At 35.0% G+C, this 12,244-nt stretch overlaps 1 protein-coding gene across 3 annotated transcripts in view; it reads left to right on the top strand.

The window, feature by feature from the left end:
- Positions 1 to 12,244, top strand: part of LOC307188543 (uncharacterized protein) — a 566,629-nt gene that overhangs the window by 495,751 nt on the left and 58,634 nt on the right. The gene's annotated exons all lie outside the window — the stretch shown is intronic.

Raw genomic sequence — 12,244 nt, 5'->3', positions numbered from 1 at the left:
TTTCAGACATTTACCGCAAAATAATCAAAAAGCAAGAGGAGAATTAAGTTACATAAAGGACCTGAGAAAATGGTAGGAAATAACTAAAGTTAATATTATTTAATAAGACTCAGATGAAATATATTCAGATGATGGAAATAAAGTAGATCGCCTTGTTGTCAGATATTTGTAATACTATGTGAATTCGGGGATTGTTGAGTTTCTTACGATGAAATAAAAATATGTGGATTTGTAATTTCATGCATTTGGTGCATGAAGTATCCCAAGTTTGAGATAATCATTTCCCTAAGCCCTTTTCAGTTTCAACAAAAATACAACCACCCAAATCACTTTGGATACAAAATTTCTGAGAAGACAAAGATTTGCTGTGCTCCAGCCCCAGAAAGGAAATCAACTGAGCTGGAAAAGAGGGACTCAAAGACTTGAGATGATCATAGAGCGTGAAGTAGCAACCGGGTTATGAAGGACTTTGTTAGGCAGAGAAAAGGTCTTGGATTTTGTTCAGTGGGGTGATTGATAGAGCTGCTCAAACAAGTTTCTGAGAGCTGATCACTAAATTTCCATAAGTATTGTGAGCCTGTTTTTAAACATCATCCACACTCAAGGTTAAATTAGTTAAATTATTTAAATTTACAACTAAATGAATCATTTTGGAAACAAAGGCAATCAAAGCTCACTACTTCCTAAATTATTTCGCTATAGTTTTCTATTATCACAATAGACATTTTACAACTATTGTATCTATATGGTGGACACGCAATGCAATGGAGTGCTACTGCACACCTCTTTCCAGCTCCACATTCAGTGATATCACATGACGATGCTAGCTTGAAACTGGTGGGAGTTTTGAAACAAAGGAAATCATTAAGCTAATCACTACAAAACAGAGATTTTTTTTTCATTCCCCAGAGAGCTGGTTGCTTAACATTTATCAACAAGTAATCTAATTCTAACTGAAATAAGAAGAAAATAAAGATTTTTAAAATATCTAATTGAAATAAGAAAATTAATTTTAGCAAGACAGTGGCATAATTAAACTTTGTTTGTTTTGTTTGCTTTTTTTTTTGGTTTTATGTTTAAGATAACTCTGGCTATTGTGTAGAGAAAAGACAAGAGAAGCGAGGGAGAAAGTTAGGAAGTTAGTGGAATTTTATTATAGTCACGTATGCTGGTCTCAATGAAGCAAAGAGAATGAATTAGAAATAGGACAAATATTGTTGTCAGACTTGAGGAAGAGAGAAAAGGATCCAGGATGACTGTAATATTCTGGCTTGAACAGTGTGTTCCTGATGGTGCAATTTACTATGACCATAAAAACCAGAGGAAGAAGGAGTAACAGAGAGCTGGTGACAGGAGTGAAGGAAGAAACAGTGCAGTTTTGAACATGCTAAATTTGAGGTGCATTTTAAATATCCAACTTACATAGCCTGGAGCATCATGCCAGGGAGTTGAACATCAACAGCACTGAGAGCCTTGGGACTGCATGAGATCACCAAGGAAAGAGGGTGACAAAAGAGTAAACATCCTACATCAATGTCTTTATGACTCTGACACCTCACATTTCTGCTTTTCACTTGATATCGACAGAATGTCTTAAAGCATTCCTACTTTTTTAATCCTCCATGGACAAAATAAAGCAAGGCCTAAATGCTGTGGTCTCTGTTTTACTTTGGTGAGTTTTAGCCATATACTAGCTAACTCTCTTCCTTTCAATCCTGGATTATTTCAAAAGTCCTTAGTATTACAAGAATTTTCCCTAATGGGTGTGTAGCTGCAAAGAGAGGTAACTCAGTGATCCAAAGACAAAATCCACTGACAAATTATGTATAGACAAGAAGAAGAGATAACAAACCACCTTGATGACAATCATGATTATTCTTTTCAGTTTCTCTTTATAGAATAACCTCTTTAGGATTCCAGAATCATTGTCACCTGTAACTGATTGATTCCCTTGATTCCAGTTGTTCTCTCAGCAAGTATCCTAGCCTGTGCCAGTTCCTTGGAAAATACATGCATAAAAGCCCAAGCATTAGGCAAACTTCCCTTGCATTAAGACCTAACCATCCCTGCCAGAAGTCAGTAATAATCTGACATATACTACAGACTTCAATTGTACAGAGAACATATTGTAAAATATATATTTCCATATTCTAATATTTGCAAATCTTGAGCTATACATCTTTAAATTTTATGACTATCACAGACACAAATGTCCAGATGTTAAGTTTTAAAACAGATCCAAAGCATCATACCTATACCAGAGTCCTCAACGTCTGACCAAGTCATGGAAGCAGCTTGAACATCAGCTAATGAAATTTGCTATTTGAAGCAAATATAGAACTTATTGTTTGCAAAGGTGAACATTTGGAAAGATCTATCTTTCCTACATATAACCAACCTGTTTGTTTGGTTTTGAATGCTAAGTTCTTACTAAAATTCTAAGTCTGTACAATACTACAAAGCTTCAGTAATCAAAACAGTGTTGTGCTGGCACAAACACAGACATATGGATCAATGGACCAGAATAAAGAGCCCAGAAATAAACCCACACACCTACGGTCAACTACTCTTCGACAAAGGAGACAAGAATATACATGGAGAAAAAGTATCTTCAGCAAGTGGTGCCTGGAAAGTTTGACAGCCGCATGTAAATCAGTGAAATAAGAACACACCCTCACACCGTGCACAAAAATAAACTCAACATGGCTTAAAGACTTAAACATAAGACATGACACCCGAAAACTCCTAGAAGAGATCATACGCAAAACATTCTCTGACATAAATCATACCAATGTTTTCTTAGGTCAGTCTCCCAAGGCAATAGAAATAAAAACAAAAATAAACAAATGGGACCTAATCAAACGTACAAGCTTTTGCACAGCAAAGGAAACCATAAACAAAACAAAAAAAACACTACGGAATGGGAGAAAATATTTGCAAACCATGCAAACGACAAGGGCTTAATTTCCAAAATATACAAACAGCTTATAACAACTCAACAACAAAAAATCAACCCAATTGAAAAATGGTCAGAAGACCTAGACATTTCTCCAAAGAAGAAATACAGATGACCAATAGGCACATGAAAAGAGCTCAACAGCACTAATTATTAGAGAAATGCAAATCAAAACTACAATGAGGTACCACCTCACACCAGTCAGAATGGCCATCTTTAAAAAGTCTACAAATAACAAACACTGGAGAGGATATGGAGAAAAGGGAACCCTCCACTGTCGGTGGGAATGTAAGTTGGTGCAGCCACTATGGAAGATAGTATGGTGGTTACTCAAAAAACTAAAAATAGAATTATTATATGATCCAGCATTCTCACTCCTGAGCATACATCTGGAAAAAACCATAATTCAAAAAGATACATGCACCCCTATGTTCATAGCAGCACTATTCACAATAGTCAAGACATGCAAACAACCTAAATGTCCATCAACAAATGAATGGATAAATAAGATGTGTACATATATACAATGGAATATTACTCAGCCATAAAAAAGAACAAAATAATGCCATTTGCAGCAACATGGATGCTAAGTAGGTAAGTCAGAAAGAGGAAGACAAATACCATATGCTATCACTTATATGTGAAATCTAAAATATTTCACAAATGAATCTAGCTATGAAACAGAAACAGACTCACTGACATAGAGAACAGAGTTGTAGTTTCCAAGGGGGAGGGGAAGTGGGGAGACATGGACTGGGAGTTTGGGGTTAGTAGATGCAAACTTTTACATATAGAATGGATAAAAAACAACGTATTGCTGTATAGCACATAGAACTATATTCAATATCCTGAGGTCAACCATAATGGAAAAGAATATTCAATAAAATGTGTATATATATCTGAATCACTTTGCTGTACAGCAGAAATCAACAAAACATTGTAAATCAACTATATTTCAATTAAAAAATAAAATTCTAAGTTTGTAAAATAAAGTCCTTATAAACTAAGAAGTTAAACCTTAAATCAGTTTTCTAAGCCATATATGCATGCCTATATGGAAATGTGCTATCTACCAACTAATTTTTTTTATTATTATTTTAGCCAAGAAACAGAGCTAAGCTCAGTACTCCCAAATGCATCTACTATATACCATATATTAGGTATCTCCCAACACTTCATTTTAACAAATGCTGATTTATATGCTAGCATTCCTTTCGCTATGCTTTCATTGTGACAATCTTCTGCATTTTACTAAGATTGTATGTACCTGCTTTGATAGCTATTCTTTTCCTCTGAAAATTAAAATTCATCAGAAAATTTCCTATATTATTAATTTTTATTTCTTTGTCTTTTCTTTAACTTTTTGGATGCTCATATATCCCAAAATAGCACAACTTAATAAAGTCTATCTTTGTAAATCACCATTTAAATCTCAAAAATAATCATAATTGATTAACTGGGAAAAAGAAAATAAAAGACATTCCAAATACTCAAAGCTTTCAATGACATGCCTTGAGTTTTCAATGAAGTTTGATATAAAAACTGAAAAGAGCTGAATTTTTCTACGTAATGAAATGAATTTTTTTTCTAAGCTTCTGAACTTCCCATCCCTGAAAATAAAGCCTGGGTTAGCATCTGCCAAAGGAACTTTGGAGGACATTTCTTCACTGGCTGGAGAGAGTCTACTTTTTCATCTCTATTTATCAGTGTACAGATAAGGGAAAACTTAACCAGTTCACTTCTGTATTTCCTTCAATATCTTCTTTGGAAGGGAAAGAGGCAAGAAACCTCATCCTATGAGATCCTATGATCTCAGCCTATGGATCCTTATCTCATAGGATCCATAGGATCCTATGAAGTCCTATGTACTTAATGGAGATGAACTACAAATTTTGCTCTGAGCTTTCTGGCAGCAAACATGAAAAAGCAGCATAACACAAAGTCTAACATGATTTATAAGTTCCATAATTCCATGGACCAACCCATTAGATAAAAATAAATTATATGTATATAACTTATTTATATATAATATAAATATATAAAATATAAATATATATTGTAAATATAAATGTATATTGTAAATATATATCATAAATATATATTTATATATATATATATATATATGTATATGCATTCCTGCCTCAAGACTGAAATTTTTCCCAAGTGTCTTTAATTAGAGACAGAAGTGTAAGTTAAAAAATATTGTATTCAAAATGTCTTTATAGTAAATATCAAAAAAATTCCAAGGGTTGCTCCTAAAGCAATATTAAGTCTAGAAAGGTAAAGCACTAAGACATTTTCATAATTTGTTAAGAAAAGGTTTGAGTATCAGTTGTTCAAATTTCCAGATTTTATGAAATATTTTAGACAAAAGAAGACCATAAATGTTTAACTGTACTCAGTCTGATTTTTATTCTGCATATTTTAGTGTAAATATAAAGAATCTTTTAATTTGGAGATAATGAAAACTTTCTGTATAATTTGTTCACTTCCCTTAACTTTTCTCTACCCTTGCTTTACCTCCAGTCTATAAAATCAAAGAAAACATTTTTCATTATATTGGTGCTTTATTTACCTGTGCTTTGAGTCCTTGGATATGCAAGAGAATGCAGCAATGAGATTGCTGCATGGAGAATCCAATTCAGTCTTTAAAATATTTGAAACAATTTAAAGAGTAAACAGGAAGATTCTGTGGTAGTAACATCACATTTCAGTGTTGCTCAGAATGAAGAAAAGCTGGGAGTTCTGCAGAGTCAACAGTCACAACAGAGAAGGAAGCACTGAACCTGAGTTAGTACTAGCTTTAGAATTCTATTATTTAATATTCACTAAGGGTATTCCAAAAATGTCAGGGCCTGCCCTTTAAACTTTTATTGTGCATCTGTGCATTTTCTGCCCTTTTAAAGCCCTGATTCACTAACTTTTTAAGCCAGTGGTGAAAATATTTCTAGTTTCCACTGAGACACATTGGGGAAAAATGGCATTTAATAATAATTAGATGAAGAATATTTCAGTTAGAATCAAAAGGAAGTTCTGGGAACTTTTCTAAAGGAGTAGACACACAATCAGCTGGAGAAGCAGGAAGGCTGGTGGTGTAATTCAGCCTAAGTCTGAAGAGCTGAGAAGCAGGAGCTCCTGTGCTTGGAGGCAGGAGAAGATGGATGCCATCCCAGCTCAAGGAAAAAGAGAGGGGATTCACCCTTCCTTCTTTCATGTTTTCTTTTTTCCATTCAGGCTCTCAACAGACTGATGCTACCACCCACATTGGTGAGGGCAGATCTTCTTTATTCAGTCTACTAAATCAAATGGTACTCTCTTCTGGAAATACCCTCACAAACACACCCAGAAATAAAGTATTATCTGGGCATCCATTAGCCCAGTCAAGCTGACATAAAATTAACCATCACAGGAAGGGCGCATGTAAATTGAAGATGGTTAACTGATGCTTTGACTTTTCTGTGATCCATGGTAAAACTCGGGAAGTTGTGCTATCTTAGGTAGTAGGTTGCCTATCAGATTATTAACTACTCTATTCAACTAAAATAAAAATCATTATTGAGTTTTGCAGACCTGAGTAAGCCTCTCAAACAATGGTTATGCCATAATATAAAGTGATGAAATTAAACATTTTAGAGCAGTTTTTATAGTGATTTATTTGATTTCTTAGGCCTTTTGTTTTGTGCTCTACTTATTTCTACTTATTTAAATATCTCCTTTCAGTGATAATAGTTATCTTATTTACTCAGAAACAAAACAAACAAAAAACCCAAGGTAGTAGAAATACTGAAAACCAGAAACTGTATTAGAAATAATAGGAAGGTTTATCAAGTACAAGCATAAGCACGTATATAATTGTTAAAGATCTATTTTTATCCAACTAATAATTGCTTTCCATGTCAAACTAATACTAAAAAATATAATTTGTGGGCTTCCCTGGTGGCACAGTGGTTGAGAGTCCGCCTGCCGATGCAGGGGACACGGGTTCGAGCCCCGGTCCGGGAAGATCCCACATGCCGCGGAGCGGCTGGGCCCGTGAACCATGGCTGCTGAGCCTGCGCGTCCGGAGCCTGTGCTCCGCAACGGGAGAGGCCACAACAGTGAGAGGCCCGCGTACCGCAAAAAAATAAAATAAAAAATAATTTGTGGGAAAAGAGCACAGATAAGTAATATCCATTTAGTAAATAGAATCAGTATGGCCTTCCTGTGAGAAATTCTTTAGTTATACGATTTAAAACAAAACTAAACTAAACTAAAACTTAAACAAATCAAAAATTAAGTAAATTAAAAAAAACTGTAAGAGGGAGAAGAGGAGTGTCAATGCTGCTACAGTGTCTTAATTCAGTAGTAGGTAAGCTATAGCACATGGGCCAAGGTTGACCCACCACCTCTTTTTGTACAGCTATGGAGCTGCAAATGGCTTTTATATTTTTAATTCGTTTCAAAAATATAAAAAAACTAAATATTTCATGATGTGAAAAATAGATAAAATTTAAATTTCAATGTTCATAAAGCTTTTTTGGAACACAGCCACAGCTCATTCATTTACATATGGTCCATGGTTTCTAGGCTGCTACAACAATGGAATTGAGAAGCTGTGATAGAGTGTATATGTCCCACAAAGCAGGACATATACACTGACTGGGCCTTTGCAGGAGAAATTTGTCTATTCCTATTTTAATTCAGAGACTTGCTAATTATTACCTGTTTGAAGAATATTAATGGGTAAGTGTTTATATCACATTAGTAAAGTTATGGTAAAACATTTAATACCTATTATATATAATATGCATGGATATAGTATAAACATGAGTATATATATATTTTTAGTCCTTACTAATTGTCATGTACTGTGCATATTACATGCCTATCTCATTTAGTTCTCCCAGGCAATATATGCAATATTTGAGTTATTTCACTTAACCCCTGAAGTACTCATGCAAGGATGTGCTAGAGTTAAACCCGTTTAACAAATGCAAATACTGAAATTCACATAGACTATCTGGTTTCTAGAGTCAGACATCTGGAACTCAAGCCCCATTTAATCTAACTCCAAATTTCATACTCTTATTCACTGCTACAACTTTATGTTTAGTTACATATTTATATAAATTAAAATTTATATACAAATGCTAAGACATCAAAGTCTAAAGCAATTATGCAGCATATTTATTTTAATTTCAATTTAAATATATCTTTTGCTGTTTCAAGAAAATCTTAAGGACAGCAATAAATAATGTATTTAATGTTGCCAGATAGAGCCTACTACTGCAGACAAAGGCAGTTTCATAAAGGGCCAATATATTTTTCTCTTTTTCTCCTGGAATATTTTCTATCTAAGCAGAGTGAGTAGCCACAGAGAATATCACTCATTCTATGAACCTCCAGGGAATAGTCCTAAAAACACTTGGGAGATAGTAGATGAAAACTGAAGGAGGAAGGGAACTGAGGGAATAGTAAGCAGAGGAAAACTGGCCATCTGCTTACCAGTCTGAAATTAGTCCAGTTTTTCTCCAGCTAAATTCATACAAATTAAGTTCAAATGATTAAATTGTACCAAGTGGAGATTCATAACCTTCCTAATTCTGTGAATCAGGAATTAATTATTGGTGGGAATATTCATCAAGACTGTCCTGACCCACAAAAGGCTCTTCTCCAGCCATTCTTTTAAATATGTTCCTAGGGGGAAAACGTCTCATTCTGGATCTTGGGTTGTAACTGACTTAGAATAGAATTAGAATATCTGAAGGGATTCTAATAAAAATTTAACCTGTAAAACCACACATTATTTGAGACTAAAACACTTTGTGACAAATTTACTAAAGTGCATTATATTTTTAAAGGGAAAAGGGAGACACCAGTTAAAGAAAAAAATAATAGTCTATGTATAAATATAAGATGTAAAGTGTCCATTTTTTTCCTTGATGAATGATATTTAACTTAGTACAAAGAAACTAAAATTTAGGAAATTTCTACATATGCCAGTAACCTTATTAGATGTTTCACTTATGCTATTTTGTTTATAATTCCTACAGCAGCCCTGTGAAACATACATTTTTCTCTCATTTAAAAATTTAAGAAAAGACAAAACAAAAGTAGCTGTTGTAGAGTAAGTCCTTGCTCGCGTTCATTGTTCAGTTCCTTTTCCCCTTATCCATACTGGATACAGTATTCCTCCTTTCCCCTTGACTTTAGGCGTGGCCATGTAAATTGCTTTGGCAAGTGGAATACTGTATTAGTGAACTAATGACACAGGAGGTTTAAAATATGCTTCGGTTTTTGGCTTTCTCTTTTGTGCTTCTGCCCTTGTCATGAGAAGTTTTCCCTGGCATCTTAATACCCTTCAGCTGAGCCCACAAGCTAACCCAAAGACCATGGGCAAGAAAAACACTTAATGCTGTATGCCACAGATCTTTATGTAGGAAAATATGACTATGAAAAATTGGTGATGGGATGATACCATAAAACAAAACAAAACACACAAATGGGAAAAACTAAAATATGTGCTGTTTTATTTGGAATTAGGTGGGAGGCAGCAAAGAGACTCTCTTACGGGAAGCTGGAAGAATGAGCCCTGTAATAGTGGCAAGACTTTCGGTAAAATTTTAGTTACAGTTATTTAAAAGAGAGAAAATAAAATTTTGAGGCAAAATGTTGAATGTATGAGTTACTTAAGATACTACAAGAAAGTGATGAGCTCATTAAAGAACAAAATAAAACAAAAACTAGCCAGTTGGCAAGCGAAACTTAGAATAGAGAGCTCAAAGATTGCATGGCTGGAGAAAGGAACTGTCGGTCTTACAATCAAAGGTGTATCCTAACCAAGATGGCCGTAATCTTCCCCTCAGCTTTCTTCCGATGGTAGGTCCCCTGCCTCCCTTATTTTAGGGCGTTTACTTCAGAAAACTTTCTATTGTAAACTCTTTCTCTGCCCTTTTGAGAGGTAAATATTCTCCCAGCCTCTTGCCAGTTTTACAATACAAAAAGGTTTTTCTTATGTAAAGCAATTATACTCCAATAAAGATGTTAAAATAAATAAATAATTCATTCATTTTTAAAAATAGAATTTTCTCTACCTAAATTATGGTGAACCATGGAAGGAACTTAAATAAGTCCATTACATTTTTTTAAAAAGTTACTATGAAGATAATATATATTTGATTTTATTCAGTAAATGTGTACCTAAAGACACCATTAGATTGAATTTTTGTAAGCCTAATAAAAATGTAAATCCATTAAAAAAAAAAAAAAAAAAGACCTGGGAGCCACTCCTTTGAAATACAGTCATCAAGGATGAGGGTGCTCCTACCTCCCAGTCCCAGTGGAAAGGTAGGATAGTGTCTTCAAGGGGCATCAGTTAGCAAACACAGATGGCCTAATCATAGAGAAAAACATCTGCAAACTCAGGAACAACTGAATGTGATGGCACATCCCACTGACCAATCTCCTTCCTTAATGTCCTCTAGTCCTTTTCCACTAGATCACTCACCTCAGCACTTAAAAATACATTCACCTTGAGTTCAGTCTCTTTCCTCTGCGGCAATAAGCTTAACTAAGGCTTCCTGGTTTTTTTAACTTTGTCCAGTGTAATCTTTCTTTGACAGTCCACTGAAGAACAGCCTCAGATAAAGGACAACTACTCACTCTGAGCATTACAGTAAGACATGATCTCAGAGCAAAGACTAAATCAAGCCTGTGGCTGTGACATTCTTTGTTAAAACCTCTGAAAAGTGTAAGATACATCTAGTAGATCTTGTAAGCCAACAAGACTCCTAGGAAATGTAGGGTCATAAGCCCACAGAATCCTGATGTATACAAACCTCTAGTAACTAAGGAGAGAGAGAGAGGTATTTTGTAAAACTATTTTAGAGGTGACATTTGGCACATGGATTTGACCGGAATCAAATACACAGAAATTCAGAATGTTTCAAGAGAGTTGTACTAGCAAAGGCACCTCCTCCTGCCTGCACTAAAAGAATATGAGATTTTTGAGATATTAAAAGACATTCAACAGGAAGCTGACCAAGAAATCTGCTCGATGCCCTTTTCAAAAATGGCCAAGGAGAATGATGCAAAGGAGAAAATCCCAGAGAGTGGAGTCAAGAGCTAGAGAGAACAATCTACTGAACTGAACGGAAGCTTAGTCAAGGTACATTTCCTATCCCCACGGTACAGGATTCTGGCAATATTTGCTCGTTAGGATCTCAGAATTGCTGTAGACTCATAACTTCTATTTGCCTCCTTTTCTTTCCATTTCGAGTTAGGGGTGTTTGTTGGGTTATCCTGCCCTTTTCTACCATCACATATTGGGTGCATGGGATGGGAGGGGTGCAGACAATTTATCTAGCTCTCCAGATCCATAGGCACTGCATCTGGACCTGGTTGAGCCTGATGCCATGTAAAAATGGGACTATGGGGATGTTTTGAAGAGGAATTTAGTGTTTTTCACATGGGGAAATGGAGTGAATGGATATTTGTGACCAAAAGGAAGCTGGAGTTGTAGCAGCAATAAAGACACCCCACTCCAATCTCCTGATTATGGGGAGGGTGAATGTGATGCTGGATTATATGCAGATGACTATGAAATGACAAGTGGTCTGTTTGAAATGGGTTGATGACCTTGGGGTGACATCTGTCCCAGTCAGAGGAGCTCAGGGGTATTGAGGAAGTTCCAGTTTTACATATGTCTCTCTTAATAGCATCTAAACTTTAAAAACTTTAACTTTACTCACTAAGTAACAGAATCCTCAAGAGAGATAAAGTATAATGTTAATTATTAATAAATGATTTAAAATATTATTCTACTTGCATGACAACTGTTTTAATTAGGTTGAAATTGCATACTAATTGGTAAATCTAAGTTGAGTAGTCTCCTTGGAAGCATAATTTACTTTTACACAGTGTTTTAGATAGTTTTATCTATTTGCATGTTTGAAGGAACTTGTGTTAAAATCTGATCTTAATATTGTACATATGATCACCACAACTGGTTAATACCTGTAAGGGAAAGAGGACCGAATTAGGAATGAGATGTGCTACTCACCACCTCTATGGCCTGGAACATGCATTTAACTTCCCTGAACATCAGTATCATTTTCTATAAAATGGGGCTGATATTAAATGTATTGTAGAGTTAGTGTGAAATTAATTGCTGCTGTAGTATATGCATAGTTTCTATTGAACAGTGAGCTCTCAGAGATTTAATTTCACACCTGTCCCCCTGTGAACGCCCACACACAATTTTTCCTCAATGCATAAGAAATTGTTTATCTGACATGAAATACAAAGTTG

The sequence above is a fragment of the Stenella coeruleoalba genome, assembly GCF_951394435.1.
Source record: "Stenella coeruleoalba genome assembly, chromosome: 7".
Lineage (NCBI taxonomy): Eukaryota > Metazoa > Chordata > Mammalia > Artiodactyla > Delphinidae > Stenella > Stenella coeruleoalba.
The sequence above is the reverse complement of the archived record's forward strand: the minus strand, read 5'-3'. Positions and strand labels throughout refer to the sequence as shown.